Here is a 24,150-nt window from a genome sequence, read left to right as displayed (position 1 = left end):
AAATAGCTCATTCTTAGCCGAATCAAACATACTTATCACATCTGATTTGATATGTAACCTAAATATGACCATACTACTTGTACTAGCACTTTCCTACTTCAATCACACATACTCATCACATCTGATTAGTAATTTATCTGTAATTAGATTTTAAGGCTTGATATAACATTTTCCTGCCAATAACGTACAGGATCATCACATCTGACGCAAACCGTACCCCTGACATGCACGTATGACAGAAAAACTACCCACAAATGCATGCTTATCACATATAAAAAGTGTATGCCTAACATGGCCAAACTGTTTCAAATAACTTATTCCTACTAAAATCATATAAGCCGATAACTTAAGATGACAAACGTTTTCTTAATACGGCCAAAGTGCTTGAAATATCATTTTCCTACCTAAAATCAATAATGCTCATCACAATTGATGCATACTGCTCTCACTAATAGACATTATACAATTCCAAAGATACCAATACTGTGGGAAATACCAATTTCGTACCTTAATTCTCCATATCAATCACATATGATGCGAACTTAACTCTTAACATAATCATTCTACTTGAAATAGCTCATTCTTAGCAGAATCAAACATACTTATCAAATCTGATTTGATATGTATCCTATATTGGACCATACTACTTCAAATAGCACTTTCCTACCTAAATCATACATGCTCATAATATCTAATTCGTACTGTATTCTTAACATGACCTTACGACTCGAAATAACATTTTACTGTCAATAACGTACATGATAGTCACTTCGGAGGGAAACCGTACCCCTACCATCCCCGTTTAACAGACAAACTATCCAAAAATGCATGCTTATCACATCATATAAGCATTGTACGCCTGACATCTACAAACTGTTTCAAATAACTTATTCCTGCTAAAATCATACATGCCCATAACTTAACATGCGAACGTTTCCTTAATATAGCCAAAATACTTGAAATATCATTTTCCTACCTAAAATCATTAATGCTCATGACAATTGATACGTGCAGTTCTCCTTTAAATAGCCATTATACAATTCCAAAGATTACTATACTCTGTGAAATACAATTTTCGTACCTTAATTCTCCATATCAATCACATATGATGCGAACTGAACTCTTAACATAATCATACTAGTTGAAATAGCTCATTCTTAGCAAAACCAAACATACTGATCAAATCTGATTTGATGTGTATCCTAAATTGGACCATACTACTTCAAATAGCACTTTCCTACCTAAATCATACATGCTCATCATATCTAATTCCTACTGTATTCTTAATATGACATTACGACTCGAAATAGAATTTTACTGCCAATAACGTACATGATAGTCACTTCGGAGGGAAACTGTACCCCTGACATGCCCGTTTAACAGACAAACTATCCAAAAATGCATGCTTATCACATCATATAAGCATTGTAGGCCTTACATCTCCAAACTGTTTCATATAACTTATTCCTATTAAAATCATATATGCCCATAACTTAACATGCGAACGTTTCCTTAATATGGCCAAAGTACTTAAAGTATCATTTTCCTACCCAAAATCATTAATGCTCATGACAATTGATGTATACTGTTCTCACTTAAATAGCCATTATACAATTCCAAAGATAACAATACTCTGTGAAATACAATTTTCGTACCTTAATTCTCCATATCAATCACATATGATGCGAACTGAACTCTTAACATAATCATACTACTTGAAATAGCTCATTCTTAGCAGACTCAAACATACTTATCACATCTGATTTGATATGTAACCTAAATATGACCATACTACTTGTCCTAGCACTTTCCTACTTCAATCACACATACTCATCACATCTGATTAGTAATTTATCTGTAATTAGATTTTACGACTTGATATAACATTTTCCTGCCAATAACGTACAGGATCATCACATCTGACGCAAACCGTACCCCGGACATGCACGTATGACAGAAAAACTACCCACAAATGCATGCTTATCACATATAAAAAGTGTTTGCCTAACATGGCCAAACTGTTTCAAATAACTTATTCCTACTAAAATCATATAAGCCGATAACTTAAGATGCAAAATGTTTTCTTAATACGGCCAAAATACTTGAAATATCATTTTCCTACCCAAAATCATTAATGCTCATCACAATTGATGCATACTGTTCTCACTTAAATAGACATTATACAATTCCAAAGATACCAATACTGTGGGAAATACCAATTGCGTACCTTAATTCTCCATACCAATCACATATGATGCGAACTGAACTCTTAACATGATCATACTACTTCAAATAGCTCATTCTTAACAGAATCATACATGCTGTTCACATCAGATTTGATATGTACCCTAAATATGACCATACTACTTCAAATAGCACTTCCCTACCTAAATTATACTTGCCTATTACATCTGATTCGTACTGTATTCTTAATATGACCTTACGACTCGATATAACATTTTCCTACCATTAACGTACATGACCATCACATCGGAAGGCAAGCGTACCCCTGACATGCGCGTTTGACAGAAAAACTACCCAAAAATGCATGCCCATCACCTCATATAGGAAATGTACGCCTAACATGGCCAAGCGGTTTTAAATAACTTATTCTTGCTAAAATTATACATGCCCATAACTTAAAATGCCAACTGTTTTTTAACATGGCCAAAGTACTTGAAAAATCATTTTCCTACCCAAAGTCATTAATGATCATGACAATCAATGCGTACTGTTCACCCCTGAATTCCAAAAATGATAATACTGTGTGAAATACCCTTTCCGTATCTTAATTTTCCATACCAATCATATATGATGCGAATAGAACTCTTAACATGATCATAGTACTTGAAACATCACGTTCTTACTGGAATCGTATATGCACATCACATATGATTTGATATGAAGCGTAAATATGAAAATATTACTTGAAATAGCACTTTCCTACCTAAATCATACATGCTCATCACGTATGATTCGTACTTTAGTTTTGATATGACCTTTCGACTCGAAATAACATTTACCTACCAATAACGTATATGATCATCATATCTGACGCAAACCGTACCTCTGACATGCACGTATGACGGAGATCTACCCAAAAATGGATGCTTATCATATCATCTAAGCATTGTTAGCCTAACATGGCCAAACTGTTTCAAATCACGTATTCCTGCTAAAATCATGCACGCCCATAACTTAAGATGCTGACCGTTTTCTTAATATGGCCTAAGTACTTGAAATATCATTTTCCTACTCAAAATCATTAATGCTCATGAGAATTGATGCGTTCTGTTTCCTTTAAATAGCCATTATACAATTTGGTTGATTTTTGTGATTTTTCAAATGCTTCTCCTTTATGTAGGAAAAAATTACTTGTAATATATTCATCAGATTTGAAGGATATATAAAACCATCTAAGTGTGAACGAGTTCCATATTTTGGATTATTGTAGATGGCTGCCATTTAAAATGGCCGCCATCTAAATTAATATGCCCCACTGGAAAATAATGTAAATTTCATCTAAATTTTATAAAACGTGGTATATAGGCTTGACATTGTACATTGAATTTAATTGTTTTGATTCTGTGATCATGCGTGGAACATGAGGGAACTTGTATGTGACTTGCTTTCAAGCACAACTTAAAACTTGTTTTATTTTATTTTTAGGGGGCTTTTGTTTCTTCTTTTTTGTTTTTATTTTTATTTTGTTTTGTCTTTTATGTGGATTTTTTGTGGTTTTTTTTTGTGAGAAAATTGTGTGTGGGTCCTGGCTTTACTATTTATGTACCATTAGGTAAAATCCGTGGTAATGTAAATTTGACGCTCGATCTGCAAACTCCAGTAGATTGTTTTTGAATGGCACCTTGAGGTACAATGTCAAAGAAATATATACACTTTTAATAAAATTATTGATTTGATGTCTTGAAAATGCTTGTTTTGGTCCCTTATTCCTTACAGTTAAGTAACAACCCAAACCAAAACTTATCCCAGCTTTCCTTTTGTTTTAAACTTGTACATTGTAGAACAAATTTATCGTCCAGAAAACATGTTTCTACCAACACATACTGAATGATTAAACAACACATCAATTTCAATTTCATAAAGATCTTTATTTTTTTAAGTGATTTCTTCTGTGTGTAACTTTCTATTTCTTTACGTTTGTGTATTGTAAATTTTAGTGTTCCTGATGCTATCTTGTAAAATGATTTCCCACCATTTCTACATTTGGTATCAATATTTATATCAGAAAATACTAGTTGTTTCCATTGCAAGTCATTTATAGGAAAACAATACAGAAACCCACGCTACAAAACTGTAAGTGAAATATCTTTTGTCTTTCTTTATGTATGGATTTTTTGTGAAAACATGTCTATTGCAGACCTATTCGATTTGTTTGATTAAATATGGTTTAGGTATATTATGCCATTTGGTGTATTGATTTCAACACGTCTGAGTACTAGATATCAACTTATATGACTTAATATATTAGACTGGCCGAGATGTAAAAGGAGGAAGTTTTAATTAAGGTATGGATGACAACAAACGAGTCCTTCCGTAAGTTAAGATATGAAACTACCTTACTCTACATTCAGTTTGTTTTTCTCTTTCAGAACTATTTGGTCATTTGGCCAGTATTTAATCCATAAATTGTGGAAAGTTACACCGGATATTACTCCCTGTAAGACTGAAATCAGGCTTTCAGTACTTCTTATGTTATATTTTAGATTTGTGGTATATACCGTACACGGACTTCGTCCCCTATCGATTGATATCTCTGATACATAACACGTAAACTACCACAACATGGGCTTTAAGTGGATTTTCATATAAAGGCGACGTAAGCAGGATAAGCTTAAATAAATCAGAGTGATCATTTTTTTTTATTCTAAGAACAAAATACACATATCAACTGAAGTGCGAATATTATGAAGAAGGCGAAAGTACATTGTGAACAGTTAACAAATTCAAAAACCATATTACATGTAGTAGCATATACTTCAATACATGTACATGTAATCTCTTATTACATTCCCGAAGTGGTTTTCAAATAACATTTCCATATAAACTCAACATAAGGAAAATGTTCACATGCTTTCATGACTAGTTAACATTTGCTTATGGAAATAAGACCTGCTATTAAACATGACTGCAGAAAAGATTTACAATATAGTCGTTCTATCCTTAGAACTTCGAGACAAGTCAGGCTTCGTCAGAAATCGTACGGAACAAAATATATATGAGTTTAAGACATAAAACATTATCATTATAATACTACAATTTAAATTGAACAATTGTGTAACTCATTTATTTTGTATATAAAAGTCTATATTTAGCTTTTAAGATATCCTGATATACTTGAACTAAGAATGATACAGATCGTTTGGTTATTTTAAAAACTATTACTATGGACACTTTACCAGTACTAAAGGAAGACTTTGGTACCCCTTATCAGTTAATATTATTCTACAGTTACCCAGTTCCACGTGGATTTTTAACAAATATCAGTATGAAACATTACTGGGTTGGAGCCACATGTATAAGTGACAGTAACTGGAGTCTTATAACTTCATTTGCAATTGTTATCGTACATGTACAACAGATCTGTTAAAAATGACAGGGTGTCAATAATTCTAGTGATTATTATTTATAAATGCAAATACAGGAAGATATTTTCAGATGTTAACATTTCCAACGATTTATATTTTCCTATTTCCAATTTCAGGAGCTTGACACTGAGTCCTTCAAAATGAAGTGCAGTATTTTATGACACTGAATGAGATTTAAGAATACATGGTAATTTGGATGCTACTGAAAAGCCCTTTGACTAAAAATAACATATCACAAAATAAAAGTGTCATTTGGTCTTACTGTAAAAAAAATAGTACATATACATTAGGATCGCGTCTTTTTTATTGTGCAGATGTACACTTCTGTAAAACAGAAGACGAAGGAAAGAGAGGCTGCGATTCATCAGTTGGAAAGAACAAAACTGATCACAGATTTATTTAAAGACAAAACAATTTGAATATTTTCATTCTTCTTGTAAGAGTCAACTGTCAAATAATGGGAAAGTTGGTAAAACATATGAAGATGATAAGACTAGAATATTATTCTCTATATGAAAGGGAGATGGCAAGTAGGATCATTAGCTAAATGATCTTTGTGGATTTTTTTTTTATAACTTTTTGAAAAAAAAATGTAAATATTCAAAATCATTAAAACATCTGAGTTTATGATAACAAATCAAATATAAAACCAGTATAATTCCATATATCTAGTAATTTGATAGAAGTAATGAAACTCTTATTTTCATCAGTAACAATACTTCATAAAAAATGTTGCAGTAGCGCTACAACCAAAATGAACTTAGTTTTTTCACGGAAAACTTGTTTTAGTTTAAATTATGAATTACTCCATCTTGAAAGCATGACAATTTACTCGTCGTTTGACTAATTACTTGTTGCATAATAGTTTCTTCGACAATAAGAGAAATTTGCTGTTTCAGAACTTAATTGCGGTGAAACAATGGCGTCTAGGTAAAGCAGGTCTCAAGTTTCACAATGTTCATTAGATGATAGGAGAAATGTACAGTCACAAAAGACTTGAATGGACTTAAGATGACATGTTCCACTTGAACTGTACTGCTTACAATAACAATCATAAATGAACATCCCAATTTTAACAGTACTATAATATTCTTTACATTATATTCACCACATAATAGTTCATGTATTACAAAAATAAATAAATAAATGAAAAATGCAAGTTCTGTAAAGCACAGCAGTTACTATAATGTATGTGATGGTAGTACACGGGCTACAAAGTTACATCACAGCTAATTTTACATTACAATTCTACATTTTTTTACACATTGTGATTGAAATAATGTATACAAATGCATTAATTTCAGAATTTCTGAAGAAAAAAAAACTGTTCATATAATAATCATGGCATCAGAATAGGTAGGCAGAATGTATATTTTGTATATAAAAATACTTTTAGTAATGTTATCAATACTAATATAAAATCAAATACAATTTATTGCATCATAAACTGAATAACGTATTAAATTCATTTATCCACAATCATTATTAACAATATTACAATAATTACATATAGAGTTCTTGAAGTTCATGACTTTTCCAATATCATATACTTTGAGCAGTAAATCAAAGACTACAACGATTAAATTTCTGTTTAGTCCAAATATCCTTTTTTATTATTTCAAAACATCTTTCAACACTTATTTCTTTGTAAAGCAATCCAAAATGTTCAAAAGAAAATACATATCAACCAATATTCCATCAAAGAAACTTTTTCTGTTATAAATCAAATATAATACATGTATATAAAACAACTAACATGTAAATTACTCCACTGGTTTCTCTTAAATACTTTTATTAGAAATCGCAACCCAGGGCAAAAAAATTCTGGATATAAACTTTCTCAGAACTTGGAGACAAGATAGGCTTCATGCACATTCACAAACATAAATTTCATAAAGGGACATATATCAATTGTATTCAATTATTAACTGTTCATTTCATCTTGTTTGTGGTTTGAAGAAAGATGGTCCTAAATCAAGTACAAAATCTCTCAGAACCTGGTGACAAGTCTGGCTTTGTGCACATTCATAAACAGGAACAAAAAATAATACAAAATTCACAAAAGAACATACATCAATTGCATTGAATTAAAAACTGTTCCTTTCATCTTTTTTGTGGTTTGAAAAAAAGATGATTCTGAATCACAGAACACAAACTTTCTCAGAACTTGGCGACAAGTCCGGCTTCGTGCATTTATAAATCTTCAATTATATTAGAAATTGTAGTTTACAATTATTGAGCATATTATCTGATAAAGCAATATCAAGTTTTACTATCAAGCAGTTTTACTTATAGTGGATTTAAGATAAACCCCCTTAAAGAATCCTAAGCATGTTCGCCTCTATTTGTATTTTATAATTAAGTCAGTCAGATAGATTTTCGGATTGTGGTGCTACAGTGCCATCGTACGCTAACCAGGCAATGGACATTAATGTTGTGTCACAGACTAATCAACATGGCGTTCATTCCACAGCTACTGATGTTTCTAACACTAGAAAAGAAGTTTATGTCAATGTGTCGACCTCAAGCTCTATGACAAACATAACAAGAGGCTCCCAGGAGCTTGAATCTCTCACCTGGTTAAATTTTGTCTTTCAATGGCAATACATTTATCACGAGGTTTACTAATAATTTTGGCCTATGATGACTTTGATGGAACTGATCATAAGGATCAATACAAGGCTTAACAGATGAAAATAACGAAAGGACCACAGGTAGATCTCATCATGCTGAACAGTTTTACTCGGTTATAATTTGGCTAATGGGTTTTGAGATATATTGAAAAACTACAGCTTGACCCCTGTTCTATTTTTAGTAACGGTGACAAAGTTTTTTGACGGATCAAAAATCTAAACAGAACTTTTGTGCAAGATACCCCAAGGAACATCAATACTAAGTTTGATTCCAATCGATCAAGTAGGGTAAGAGGAGAAAATTTTTTTAAAGAAATAACATTAAAAAAATGAAAGAAAAAACGTCGAAAAAAGTGCAATAACTCCTAAATGGCTTGACAGATTAAAATGAAAATATATATGCAATATATAGTCTAACCCCTATGTTCTATTTTCATTACCGGCGGCCATGTTGTTTGACGGATCAACAATCTAAACACAACTTTTGTGAAAGATGCCCAAAGGAACATCTTTGCAGTTTCATATAATTCCGCTAAGTAGTTTCTGAGAAAGGAGAAGATTTTTTAAAAAAATTGTTAACGACCACGACGACGGACGACGGCGACGGACGCCAATTGATGGCAATAGCTCACATGGCCTTTGACCAGGCAATACATCGTCGGGTGAGATCGCGGTAGTGCCGCTGAATATATCAAGTGGGACAACACCTATAGTCAATGCACACGTCAACATGACATTGCATGTATAGAATAACATTTCTGAAAGTCTCCTGCATAGTACAATTCAATTATGTCAGCAGTCTTTACAAAAGTTGAAATCCAAATCAAACGATATTCAAGTTTTTCGTTTGCAAGTCAACATAAACAGAAGGAAGCAATTTTTGTTAACAATTTTGATTTCATATAAATATATATTAGTGAATAAATGTAACAATAAAATTTATGTCGTATTATAGCAGATTCATTTAGCTTTCAATGCATGTTCATTTTGAGTAAATTAAGTACATGTACATACAGATAAATACAAAAGGAAAAACAAGAATATACAGATCTCAAGGTATCACAAGTGTTTATGACAATCAACAGATTTTAATGTTTTGATGATGTTCATCTCAATCACTTTGGTATAATATGATATTTTAACACAGTAAGGAGTGCCAAGTTGTATATGAAAGCCAGTAAAACTAATATGTATACCATTTATCAATATTTCCAACATCCAGATCTAATGACATAAATCTTACTAACTTAAAAAATATGATGGATTGAACTACAAGAGCCAAATGTTGATAATCACTCAAAATATTCATACATAAGTAACCTGACAAAATAGAATATATTAAATATAACAAGTTAGAAGACCATAACAAAATACGTATGAACTATAAGTCTTTATGGTACAGAATATGATCATTTTCTTCCGAGTTGCTCATTTACTTTTGTTACTTTGTATGTATGATTTTAGTTACTTTATATTCTTTGTTGTGTATGTCTGTTTTCCATGTCTGGTCTTTGTCCCTGGATTACGTTCTTTTGATTACCGCTATAACCTTGGTTCCCTTGATTACTCTTTATAAGTTAAGTTGTATAACTTAAAGAGTAAAAAAAATTACAAGTTACAAGCAAGTTAGAGCAATAAAGGATTCTTCAATAATATTTGTTTTTATTAATATACGGTGTATAAAAATCAATTGCACTTGGAGATAAGTACCTACATTGAATCATAATACTAAGAAAACAATATAATAAATTATGAATTAACACATCATATGACATGACATAGCATTATAAAGATGTTCACTGCTCATGTCCAGTCATTTTTATGTCAGATTGTTGTACTCCTCTACCCATTTCATTGCATTGATATTTTATACTTAGTGATCCCCACTTTTATTTTCATAATTTGATTAAACACATCTTAACATAATATTTCGACATTTTTTTATGAAATTCTTGTTATTTCTTCTGCGTATAAAGCCTTTTAAGACAAAACCTATGGAAAATCATGTGAAATTTTCCAAGGCTTATGTTTCAAAAAGAAGCACACTGACCCATCATTTTTTTTCTACATTCTAGCATAAAAAGATCTTAACAGATTTTACAACCCTCTAAAATCCTTATAATCTTTAAACACAGCAGTGAATATCCTTAAGGAAAACAAAACAAATAGATTTTTTTCTCAGATTAGCTCTAATGTTCTATGTAAGCAGTAGGTTCATGACCTTGTAAAAGGGATTACTGATAGTAATTTCTTATTAACGCATTAGGTTAACCATATGGCAATATTCCAAGTATTAAACAGGATCCAGCTTTTCAGAAGTACAAATACTCTTTCTGCAATTTAATTGTTGTAGACAAGCGATAAACTTATATTTTAAAAGTTTTCAAATTATCAAGTAAATGGAGCATTTTGGCACTTTTCAAGCTTTAAGACAAAGGAGGCACAACAGGAGAAGTTTTGTGCAGATGGGCTTCATTTAAACAGCCAGCTGTTATTACTCAGTGCTGTTTCGATTTGTTACCTTGGTAAACTATGCAAGACATATTAATAGTTTATTATAGCAAGACTTATTTGCCTAGCCAATTTCAATTTTAAGTGCAATCACTTTACTTTTGTTTTTATAACAAGTTTAAAATTAAAAGTCTTTTTGTTTTTTTTAAGTAAAAGTATATGATACTCCAATTATTAGTTAAGTAGGACAAATTGGTATAATGTAAAACAGATTTCTACCAAGAGAGCTCTATAAATCACTCACTAAGCTAGCTAGATTTGTGTTGAAATTGGAACTGGTCTATTAAGAATCAGTTACAGATTACACAGCCAACCTAAGATTTTTATTTCCATTTTGAGATAAGGTACATGAAGAGTTATCGTTCTTTATTTGCTTTGATAAAGTTGATGTTAGTTTGAGATTAATGTATTAAAAACACAGATTGCAAACTTTGCAATAAAATAAAACAAAATACTCCTACCCGTCTCTTTGAAATATATTTGTAGTTATTGATATATTAACTCAATCTAAAAAAGAGCCATTAAGCAAACAAAGACCATCCAGCTCTTGAATGGTATAAACTTGTCATTTACACCATTTACAATCTTCCCATTCCCAATTGTCCTTAAACCCACCCCGCCCCCATAGAAACCCCCCACCCTCATGAAATCCCAATTGCATATTTCTTATCAGTTATTTTATTTTTCAACATTTAAATTATCATTTGTAATTTCATATTAATGAATACTTTCCCGTTCAATTTCTCTTCCTTTCCATTCAAATTCTCCACCCCCCCCCTATATAAATACCCATCCCCAATCCGCATTCTCCATTCATCCATATGCCATTAAATGGGAAATTTTCTGTATTCTTTCAATATTTGAAATCACAAATCGATAGATTTCCAATGTACGCATACAATTACTGAAATTCTGTACACTTTGTACATTTACAAAATGGCTGACGGTAAGCTACATACCTATTGTGAAATCCTGTAGCTCGATTATTATTATTTAAAAAAAATGTTCTAATTATAATAGCTTCTATCAAATTTGTCAATAAAAAACGCTGGTATTCTACATTCTTTATACTTTTTTTCGCTAAATCTACATAGCCATTTATAATTAAGGTATACATTTTTTTTAAGTATTCCTTCTTTTCCGTTCAATATGCACAATATCCACTCCCCATCCATATTCTCCATTCATTCATATACAATAAAATGGGAAGAATTTTCTGTACTCTATCAACATTTAAAATAACAAATCGATGTGGCTGAATGTACAATTAAGACCAAAAAAAAAAAAAAAAAATAGATTTTATGATACCACAACGAGGTTGAATTACATAAATGCATCTCGCAGCTATGACGATGATTTTGGACATATTAATGTCTATAATATGCTTCTACCGAATTATTTCTCTTCCCAGCTTTCTATGTAGGAGATAACTTATAAAATTACAATATGTCCAAAATGTTCAATAAGTTCGATTAAACATTAAATGTAAGATTCCAGAATTTTTAATTATTGAAAAAATTGATAAAAGCTATCATAAATGGAAAACGCTTATATTCGGGCTGCAAGATTTCAGACCTGGTATGTAGCTTACTCTCAGCCATTTTGTACATGTACAAGGTGTACAGGATTTCGGCATCAACGAATATATTGATTTTGGACTAGAGAATACAGCACTTCATCAATGGAGTATAGAAGAAAACACCTCTCTGAAGACAGTTAAATTGAATTATCATCCACCTGCAAGATATTTGAAGAATTGTGGTCCAAATCTAAGTTTATTAAAATGCTGTTTCGACGGGAGGAAAATATTGTATATGCCAATAATTTGAGCCTTCCTTCATTCCAATATATGTTCGATTGTATTAAGAATAATGTGTGTCGCAAATTAGACGATTTTTTGCTATAGTAGGCATTTCATGCTATTTCATGTCGGAAGAGTCAGTGCTTGACTATATTTTAGCTATGATTCCACCGTCAGAAAAGAAGTTATACTTAAAAGCAATCCATACCTTAATTAAAAAATGGCTATGTAGGTTTAGTGAAAAAAGGTATACACTTTAACCTTTGTTCAATAAACAAACTAACCCTTATTATTTAAAGCAAACTTCAATAAAACAATATGAAGTAAGTTAACAAACAAAGCCTTCTTGATGGCTTATAAAAAAACTATTTTGAACCCACAATTAGGTATTAATTAATAAATGCATCCCGCTATTAAGATTAGGATGTTGAATATTTCAATGTCAATATTATAATCATATCGAAGCATTTCCCTTCCCAGCTATCTAGGTAAGAGGTAACTTACATTATGTTCAAAATGTTCAATGATTTCTTTACAACATTATGAAAAAAAATCTTTTTACTTTGTTGATTAGAGAAAATGTCTTCTGAATACTTTAATCTGCAGAGTTCATTATTGTTTTTTTTCCAAAACTGAAGTATTCTTTGTGATCAGAATTAAATTGGTAACAAACAAAACCAAATGTATATCTCAAATAATCAATATGATCATTGAACAGAAAACTTTCGTTTATACCTAGGCAAAATCCGTGTGTTGTTCACAACTGGTGCAATGTGTGCCATCTTTCTGCTGTCTTGTGGAATAATATAAATGGAGAATTTCTATCATTATCTGTCTATACGATACAACTATCTTTGTCGTTTAATCCATTATATTAAAGATCGGGAAGGACATTTTCCAGTCATTGAGAGGACGGCACACAAACAAATCCTATGATCATCGTGCATCCTAACATAAAATAAAATATGAAACAAACAGTGTCACACTTATTCACAATTGATCTTTGACGATATACACATATATATATATGAAATCCATATCTCTCAAACCTGTGCATTGGGGACAAAATCAGAATATTTAAAATTGCGTGTATGTATTTTAATGGTTTTAAATTGTACCAGAACAAAAATGGATTGATATTCATTTTGACGAATCTGAGTTTTGTGAATACATAATTGTCAGGACATGTAATGTAGAATGTGTCGTGAAAAAGATATCACGCTTCGTAGAGACATTTATAATATCCCTGTTTACATTAACTGACATTTGTATGTAATGTGAAATTCGAATTATGATCTGACGATGCTAAAGTACATTATTGATTGTTTGATAAGAAGAAATGCTATATAGAAAAAAGCAGCCCTATTAGGGTATACAAGAACTTATGTTTTAGTGAATATTAGAAAGCAACGCCATTATGCAAATATTCTCTAGATTTCGCTCAGGACTTTAGGGAAACCTTTCCTAGAAATGTGCTAGAAACATAATTTTACAGTATATTTTAAATCAGGCCTTTATATAAAACAATAAGTATTCTTTTTTTTTAGGATATAAATATAAGTTTCTATTAGCCATTTGTCCTATCTATTCAACATTGTACTTCAATTTACCTGTTTTTTTTTAGCATAAAATGAAGTAGATAGCTATCCCAGTTGCTTCAGTTTCTTCATTTTCAATTCTTTTTTTTTAACAAATGTTCCAAATAGACAGTGTCATTTTCCTCGACTCTGCAAACAAAAAGAATTCTGTTTATGGAAGACAAATATATAATATAAATTTCATAATTTGTATTCAACAACACAAGACAGGGATTTTTGTTGAAAAAATTTATATTTTTCAAAATCAAATTCTAACCTAAAATGGGTCATTTAGGCATCGGCCCCCAAGATGAACTTTTTGAAAATTTTGATCTGATTTCGTTTTTCTAAATTCTCTTTCAAAAATTTACTTATATGAAATTTGATTTAAAAAAAACAGACAGTGATTTTCGTGCTGAGTAAGTGTTTCTATTTACAAATGATTTTCAAAATAAGACCAAAATATAAATTTAGGCTGAATAAAGCACCTCAGTGACCGTTTCGAAAAATGATAACATTCAATAGTGATTGAATTGATTAATTAATTCAGCAACGATGTTAGAATTGTAATACACAGATAGTGCTTTAATTGTACAAGTAATCAATCATTTTTTTGTGAGCGATGTACATTGTTAAAAAGTCTTTATGTTTGGTTCAATGTACAGGAGATTTTTTTTTACTTATACTTGGCATTCATGACGTTAAATTTAAATTGTAATTCGATTAATTACAATTGCAAAATATATGTAATTCATTTAATTAAATGTCCGAACTCATGTAATGGCAATAATAATTTGACTGAAATATTATTCATATATTAAGTTTTAATCAATTATTATCAACCCTTATTGACAGTTTTTTTTTTTTTCGATCGAAAATAAGGTGATTTGTAACTCATATATCCTTCGATTTTACATACTCGTACGAAACAATTTATTCTTTCTATTGTGAATCTATTTTTGACGACCATACAGTTATGACATATTTCAGTCTGAAATGCGTAAATGTTCATCTTAAAAAGTCACTTTGAAATATGGCATTTTTCGCTAGATATAGAGGGCATTTTATCGATATAACTAATGTAGTAAGACAGCAAAAACAAATTTTATCTCATTGGATTTGCGATGCAATTAATGACAAGATGACGTCATTCAATAATTGTGAACAAACATTTGTTTAAAAACATTTTACCTCTATTCACAAGGCGTGATATAATGCAGACCGCAATCTTTCATGTCTATGAGATTTTATCCATGTGGTGACATGTCACTTCATTATAGAATTAAATAGTTACGCCTACAACTCTGAAATAGTTTTGTTCTTCATAGTCGTTTTATGGCATATTTATTTACATGGGTCAGATAGATAAAAGGCGCTTAACAATCTAAACCCCGTCTTGTTTGTACGCTTGTTCAAAAAAATCTAAGGACATTTTACAAAATATGAACCACATCCTTGTGTATCCTATCCATGAATAGATTTGTTTTTATCAATTAACGTGGATATTCGAGTCACACGATTGAAAGCAAATATTTAGAATTATGTATTTTCTACTTTATGTATCAAGTATTTGAAAACCCAAACTTCGACTAACTCAATTATATAGGAGATTTTGTTTTAACTGACGCACATTATTTTCATTCAAGTTTGTATCATCAATTAAATGGTTAAATTGAGATACACTAAATATTTCAAATGTCTTCTTTTCTGTACATTAATTATATATTAATGATGCCTCCTTTTTTTATTGAAATGCCTAATACCTACAATTACTCCCCAACTTGTTAGGAGGGAGACATGCATTTTGGAGAAAAAAAAATACAAACTAAATATTTTTACCGGTCATTATTTTTGCCATACAATCAACCATGTAAACGCGATATTGGCAACGTCTAAGGACCGGATGTGCAGATTTTTTTCTCCTAAATGAAGATTTTAGAGAATTAATGTGATAAAACTCAAGTTTTGGGATATTCCGACGAATAGGAGACATGGGAGCATGGACCAGGTGCACCGATAGGGTAAGCGGCCCCTGCTTTTCTAGAAACACCCGCCGAGTTGCTCATAAAAAGTCAAGTCCGGGGTAGACAAACGAGGAAAGGCAAACCATGACCCTTTGAATAAATCAGTTTTCATGGTGCTGATGGATACATCATAACAATCCACGAGTTCATGATGACGACCATAAAACTTCTGAAGTGATGACTTCAATCTTGTAGCAATATAACCCTGTTCCAGAAGCCTATTTGTCAGACTTTTAGCGCGATACAAAAAGTCTGCGTAGTTTCGGCAAGCTCTGGCATAGCGTATGAGTTGTGATATGAACACTCCATACACAGGAGCCGAAGGGATGTTGCCACAGATGAAAGGAAAGTTGACAATTCTGAATGAAAAGTAATCACATTTGTGGTAAAGTTTGGTCAATAATTTTCCTTTACCATCGATTTCGAAGTGTAGCTCAGGAAATTAGAGCTTTTCATAGAATTTTGATGGCAAGTCGAATGTTATTCTTGTAAATTAATTGATAATATACGTTTAATTTGCTCCTGGCATAATTACAAGCAATCACCATCTATACCCCCTACGTCACGTAAAGTCTACAACAATTCGTCAACGGAATCGAATTTTTTCTTAAGCCCATTAATTGCTTCTGCAACACTTGCTGCGGCTATCACTGATGGTTTGTGCATAATAAATCCCATTTCAGTAAATTGCATACGTAAATGAATTTTTGAGCATGTCTTGTCTCGCAAATTAACTGCAATTGTCATTAAATTCAAAAAATGATCAGAAAATCAGTAGGTGTAACGGATAACAATCCCCAGTTCAGTGTTCTCAAAACTGATGATTCCATTGCATACATGTCTTTCAGGGTGAAATAATTTCCTGCACATGAAATAAGTTTTTGTGGTTTTATTGGATCTGTTTTCCCTAGTTTTGATGCAACAAGTAATCCAACAGCCCCCAAAAGTTGCAGTTGTGTCCGATCAATATCTATCAATGACATGTACCTATCAATATAATTCACTGCTAGAAGTGCTACATTATCCGTTGATTCTTCTTCTTCACATAATTCAATCATCCATTCGATTGTCAATTACGTACGTACGGTTTAATGTCTGTTTGAATAATTTGAAAATAGTTTTCTTTTGGACGATACCTGCCCTCTGTGGCAAACAAAGTTGTCAACACTTTTCTTCCGACAGATGCGATATTTCGTTGACATTGTACTGAACCGTTTGAAATTCAAAGGATTTAAAGTTGGTGCATACAGGGTTATCTAATTCAGATTCATAACATTCTAAATCCATTTTCTACATTATAGTTTATAAAAATAACATCAATAAAGTCTCGTCAGCTCACGAGGTGTGCCAGTTGCAAAACCAAAATAATCCAGCCCATATTTATAGTCTATTTCCAACATTTAGAATTATTATTGTGAACAATCAACAAATCAAGAGTGCATAAATGCACTCGTAAATATCGGATATTTCCTTGCTTTTATTATGATTATATCAAAACTTTCCTATCATTCTAGGTAAAGGTGAATCAAAATTAATTGTCCATCATAAGGTACTGTATAAAATGATTTAACAAATAAAATTTAATTGGTCAAAAAGCCACTTAAAAGCGCTTTAACAGAAATCGTTCGACGTTCTCAAGGCAGCTAGCAATATAATCAGGACGCTCTTAATTATGCAAATATGATTAGCCTTACAGCTATTATCATTAAAGTAAATCATAATGTGATCTTAAAGTCAATAAGAAGCAACACTGTTGGTCCATTTTTATCTTTTTCGTAACATATGGATGTTTATATCAAATCTCTTTTTATAAGTTTAAAACAAAGTGAGATGAGTATCAATTAATGTTTGAATTGATAGATTGAAAGGCCACAATTTTATCCATTTAAGATCTCTTGCAAAGTTCTATACCTCAACATTTTTATTACACATCACACCATTCCCTATCCCAGTTTTCTACATTGAAAAAGATTAAGTACATAAGCATAATGTACATTTCAAATTAATACAATAACACAATATTTGAGTAGTCAACACACCTCAGAGAGAGCAAAACGCCCTAGAGAAAAAAAAAATTAAATATTGTTCACTGTAAAATATTATGTCATGAATACTATCTATGGATGTACCAGTATACAAAATGTCCCCTCCCCAGCTAGGTAAAGGAAACTGTACACATTAGATGTGATGTTTTCGGTGGGAAAGTGCTATTTCACATAGTATGACAATGTTATCAATAGTGTTCGAAATAGATGTGATGAGCATGTATGATTTAGGTACAAATGTATCAAATATAATGGGCATATATATTTATGTTGGAAAGTGCTGTTTGAAGAAGTTTGGCCATATATAATAGGAGTGCTGCTGGCGTCTTTTGTGATGGGCATGTACAATTTTGTGATGAAAAGGCTGTTTCAAGTAGTATGACTATGTTCAGAGTACAGTCTATTTCAGATGTGAAGAGGGTATATGTTTGATTTGGAAAGTGATACTGCAAATAGTACGGCCATATGAAGAGTACAATTCACATCAGATGGTTTCTTTTCAGAAGAAATTACTAGTCTCAGTAGTAAGCCAAATTATGCCAACATTCCGTATTATATGTGATGACTTCGTACTTGCCATTTCAAGTAGTATGGTCATGTTAAGTGTACAGTACAATCAGATGTAATGGGCATGTTTGATTTTGGTAGGAAAGTGCTTTTTCAAGTGGTATGGCTACATTAATAGTAGGGTTTGAATAACATATGATGGATATGTATGATTTTGGTTAGGAATTGCACTTTGAAGTAGTATGGCAATAGTTATAGTACAGTCCGCCTCAAATAAGATGAACATGTATATTTTAAGTAGGAAAATGCTATGATAGGTATTATGGCTATGCTAAAAATACGGTACAAATTTGATGTGGTGAGTGTAAATGTTTTGGGTAGGAAAGCGCTAGTTCAAATAGTACCGATATATTTTGAGCACATACGAAAAAGATGGAATCAACAAGTACACTTTTTGTATGAAAACCCGTTCTTACGTTGCCACTCAAGGTTTAGAGTACATTAGGTATGGTTCGCTATATCAAGAGGACGATACAAATCAGATATAAGAACATGTATAAATATGTATGAATTTAGTAGGAAAGTACTATTTTAGCTACCTGCCCATGTCAGCAGTAGACGTCAGAGAAAATGTAATGACTATGAATATTTTGGGGTAGGAAAGGGCTATTTCAAGTTCTTTGGCTATATTGAGAGAGAAGTCGGCAACTGATGCGAGAATCACATATGTGTTTGGTAGTTAAGTGCTATCTCAAGTGATTTGGCCATATGATGTGTACTGTCCACATCAGATGTGATGTTTTCGGTGGGAAAGTGCTATTTCACATAGTATGACAATGTTATCAATAGGGTTCGAAATAGATATGATGAGCATGTATGATTTAGGTACAAATGTATCAAATATAATGAACATATATATTTATGTTGGAAAGTGCTGTTTGAAGTAGTTTGGCTCTATGTATCAGGAGTGCTGCTGGCGTCTTTTGTGATGGGCATGTACAATTTTATGATGAAAATGCTGTTTCAAGTAGTATGGCTATGTTCAGAGTACAGTCTATTTCAGATGTGAAGAGGGTATATGTTTGATTTGGAAAGTGATACTGCAAGTAGTATGTCCATATGAAGAGTTCAATTCACATCAGATAGTTTCTTTTTAGTAGAAATTACTAGTCTCAGTAGTAAGCCAATTTATGCCATCACTCCGTATTATATGTGATGACTTCGTACTTGCCATTTCAAGTAGTATGGTCATGTTAAGTGTACAGTACAATCAGATGTAATGGGCATGTTTGATTTTGGTAGGAAAGTGCTTTTTCAAGTGGTATGGCTACATTAATAGTAGGGTTTGAATAACATATGATGGATATGTATGATTTTGGTTAGGAATTGCACTTTGAAGTAGTATGGCAATAGTTATAGTACAGTCCGCCTCAAATAAGATGAACATGTATATTTTGAGTAGGAAAATGCTATGATAGGTATTATGGCTATGCTAAAAATACGGTACAAATTTGATGTGGTGAGTGTAAATGTTTTGGGTAGGAAAGCGCTAGTTCAAATAGTACCGATATATTTTGAGCACATACGAAAAAGATGGAATCAACAAGTACACTTTTCGTATGAAAACCCGTTCTTACGTTGCCACTCAAGGTTTAGAGTACATTAGGTATGGTTCGCTATATCAAGAGGACGATACAAATCAGATATAAGAACATGTATGAATATGTATGAATTTAGTAGGAAAGTACTATTTTTAGCTATATGTCCATGTCAGCAGTAGAAGTCGGAGAAAATGTAATGACTATGAATATTTTGGGGTAGGAAAGTGCCATTCCTAGTTCTTTGGCTATATTGAGAGAGAAGTCGGCAACTGATGCGAGAATCACATATGTGTTTGGTAGTTAAGTGCTATCTCAAGTGATTTGGCCATATGATGTGTACTGTCCACATCAGATGTGATGTTTTCGGTGGGAAAGTGCTATTTCACATAGTATGACAATGTTATCAATAGGGTTCGAAATAGATATGATGAGCATGTATGATTTAGGTACAAATGTATCAAATATAATGAACATATATATTTATGTTGGAAAGTGCTGTTTGAAGTAGTTTGGCTCTATGTATCAGGAGTGCTGCTGGCGTCTTTTGTGATGGGCATGTACAATTTTATGATGAAAATGCTGTTTCAAGTAGTATGGCTATGTTCAGAGTACAGTCTATTTCAGATGTGAAGAGGGTATATGTTTGATTTGGAAAGTGATACTGCAAGTAGTATGTCCATATGAAGAGTTCAATTCACATCAGATAGTTTCTTTTTAGTAGAAATTACTAGTCTCAGTAGTAAGCCAATTTATGCCATCACTCCGTATTATATGTGATGACTTCGTACTTGCCATTTCAAGTAGTATGGTCATGTTAAGTGTACAGTACAATCAGATGTAATGGGCATGTTTGATTTTGGTAGGAAAGTGCTTTTTCAAGTGGTATGGCTACATTAATAGTAGGGTTTGAATAACATATGATGGATATGTATGATTTTGGTTAGGAATTGCACTTTGAAGTAGTATGGCAATAGTTATAGTACAGTCCGCCTCAAATAAGATGAACATGTATATTTTGAGTAGGAAAATGCTATGATAGGTATTATGGCTATGCTAAAAATACGGTACAAATTTGATGTGGTGAGTGTAAATGTTTTGGGTAGGAAAGCGCTAGTTCAAATAGTACCGATATATTTTGAGCACATACGAAAAAGATGGAATCAACAAGTACACTTTTCGTATGAAAACCCGTTCTTACGTTGCCACTCAAGGTTTAGAGTACATTAGGTATGGTTCGCTATATCAAGAGGACGATACAAATCAGATATAAGAACATGTATGAATATGTATGAATTTAGTAGGAAAGTACTATTTTTAGCTATATGTCCATGTCAGCAGTAGAAGTCGGAGAAAATGTAATGACTATGAATATTTTGGGGTAGGAAAGTGCCATTCCTAGTTCTTTGGCTATATTGAGAGAGAAGTCGGCAACTGATGCGAGAATCACATATGTGTTTGGTAGTTAAGTGCTATCTCAAGTGATTTGGCCATATGATGTGTACTGTCAACATCAGATGTGATGTTTTCGGTGGGAAAGTGCTATTTCACATAGTATGACAATGTTATCAATAGGGTTCGAAATAGATATGATGAGCATGTATGATTTAGGTACAAATGTATCAAATATAATGAACATATATATTTATGTTGGAAAGTGCTGTTTGAAGTAGTTTGGCTCTATGTATCAGGAGTGCTGCTGGCGTCTTTTGTGATGGGCATGTACAATTTTATGATGAAAATGCTGTTTCAAGTAGTATGGCTATGTTCAGAGTACAGTCTATTTCAGATGTGAAGAGGGTATATGTTTGATTTGGAAAGTGATACTGCAAGTAGTATGTCCATATGAAGAGTTCAATTCACATCAGATAGTTTCTTTTTAGTAGAAATTACTAGTCTCAGTAGTAAGCCAATTTATGCCATCACTCCGTATTATATGTGATGACTTCGTACTTGCCATTTCAAGTAGTATGGTCATGTTAAGTGTACAGTACAATCAGATGTTATGGGCATGTTTGATTTTGGTAGGAAAGTGCTTTTTCAAGTGGTATGGCTACATTAATAGTAGGGTTTGAATAACATATGATGGATATGTATGATTTTGGTTAGGAATTGCACTTTGAAGTAGTATGGCAATAGTTATAGTACAGTCCGCCTCAAATAAGATGAACATGTATATTTTGAGTAGGAAAATGCTATGATAGGTATTATGGCTATGCTAAAAATACGGTACAAATTTGATGTGGTGAGTGTAAATGTTTTGGGTAGGAAAGCGCTAGTTCAAATAGTACCGATATATTTTGAGCACATACGAAAAAGATGGAATCAACAAGTACACTTTTCGTATGAAAACCCGTTCTTACGTTGCCACTCAAGGTTTAGAGTACATTAGGTATGGTTCGCTATATCAAGAGGACGATACAAATCAGATATAAGAACATGTATGAATATGTATGAATTTAGTAGGAAAGTACTATTTTTAGCTATATGTCCATGTCAGCAGTAGAAGTCGGAGAAAATGTAATGACTATGAATATTTTGGGGTAGGAAAGTGCCATTCCTAGTTCTTTGGCTATATTGAGAGAGAAGTCGGCAACTGATGCGAGAATCACATATGTGTTTGGTAGTTAAGTGCTATCTCAAGTGATTTGGCCATATGATGTGTACTGTCAACATCAGATGTGATGTTTTCGGTGGGAAAGTGCTATTTCACATAGTATGACAATGTTATCAATAGGGTTCGAAATAGATATGATGAGCATGTATGATTTAGGTACAAATGTATCAAATATAATGAACATATATATTTATGTTGGAAAGTGCTGTTTGAAGTAGTTTGGCTCTATGTATCAGGAGTGCTGCTGGCGTCTTTTGTGATGGGCATGTACAATTTTATGATGAAAATGCTGTTTCAAGTAGTATGGCTATGTTCAGAGTACAGTCTATTTCAGATGTGAAGAGGGTATATGTTTGATTTGGAAAGTGATACTGCAAGTAGTATGTCCATATGAAGAGTTCAATTCACATCAGATAGTTTCTTTTTAGTAGAAATTACTAGTCTCAGTAGTAAGCCAATTTATGCCATCACTCCGTATTATATGTGATGACTTCGTACTTGCCATTTCAAGTAGTATGGTCATGTTAAGTGTACAGTACAATCAGATGTTATGGGCATGTTTGATTTTGGTAGGAAAGTGCTTTTTCAAGTGGTATGGCTACATTAATAGTAGGGTTTGAATAACATATGATGGATATGTATGATTTTGGTTAGGAATTGCACTTTGAAGTAGTATGGCAATAGTTATAGTACAGTCCGCCTCAAATAAGATGAACATGTATATTTTGAGTAGGAAAATGCTATGATAGGTATTATGGCTATGCTAAAAATACGGTACAAATTTGATGTGGTGAGTGTAAATGTTTTGGGTAGGAAAGCGCTAGTTCAAATAGTACCGATATATTTTGAGCACATACGAAAAAGATGGAATCAACAAGTACACTTTTCGTATGAAAACCCGTTCTTACGTTGCCACTCAAGGTTTAGAGTACATTAGGTATGGTTCGCTATATCAAGAGGACGATACAAATCAGATATAAGAACATGTATGAATATGTATGAATTTAGTAGGAAAGTACTATTTTTAGCTATATGTCCATGTCAGCAGTAGAAGTCGGAGAAAATGTAATGACTATGAATATTTTGGGGTAGGAAAGTGCCATTCCTAGTTCTTTGGCTATATTGAGAGAGAAGTCGGCAACTGATGCGAGAATCACATATGTGTTTGGTAGTTAAGTGCTATCTCAAGTGATTTGGCCATATGATGTGTACTGTCAACATCAGATGT

The 24,150-nt window shown here is 32.3% G+C and overlaps 1 protein-coding gene and 1 long non-coding RNA gene across 18 annotated transcripts in view; one reads left to right on the top strand and one right to left on the bottom strand.

Annotated features, from left to right (window-relative positions):
- LOC148610066 (uncharacterized) overlaps positions 1 to 6,238 on the top strand; it is a 47,831-nt gene extending 41,593 nt beyond the window's left edge. For 7 of the 8 annotated variants that reach the window (XR_015914708.1, XR_015914711.1, XR_015914709.1 and 4 more), the window contains 2 exons: positions 4,728 to 4,840; positions 5,726 to 6,237. This is a non-coding gene — a long non-coding RNA (uncharacterized LOC148610066). Of the gene's footprint in view, positions 1 to 4,727; positions 4,841 to 5,725 lie in introns of all 8 variants that reach the window. The other variant, XR_015914714.1, reaches the window with a different exon arrangement.
- A 348-nt stretch (positions 6,239 to 6,586) lies between these two features.
- Positions 6,587 to 24,150, bottom strand: part of LOC148610065 (uncharacterized) — a 39,799-nt gene continuing 22,235 nt past the window's right edge. For 7 of the 10 annotated variants that reach the window (XM_088542072.1, XM_088542074.1, XM_088542066.1 and 4 more), the window contains 3 exons: positions 15,323 to 15,435; positions 14,165 to 14,281; positions 9,427 to 13,502 (listed from right to left, as the gene is read on the bottom strand). The gene's annotated coding sequence lies outside the window, so the exon portion shown is untranslated. Of the gene's footprint in view, positions 8,101 to 9,426; positions 13,503 to 14,164; positions 14,282 to 15,322; positions 15,436 to 24,150 lie in introns of those variants that run through there. The other 3 variants (XM_088542073.1, XM_088542068.1, XM_088542071.1) reach the window with 2 other exon arrangements.

This window comes from Perna viridis, chromosome 8 (assembly GCF_037379345.1).
Source record: "Perna viridis isolate PV_CMFRI_1.1 ecotype Kerala chromosome 8, ASM3737934v1, whole genome shotgun sequence".
Taxonomy (NCBI): domain Eukaryota; kingdom Metazoa; phylum Mollusca; class Bivalvia; order Mytilida; family Mytilidae; genus Perna; species Perna viridis.
The sequence above is the reverse complement of the archived record's forward strand: the minus strand, read 5'-3'. Positions and strand labels throughout refer to the sequence as shown.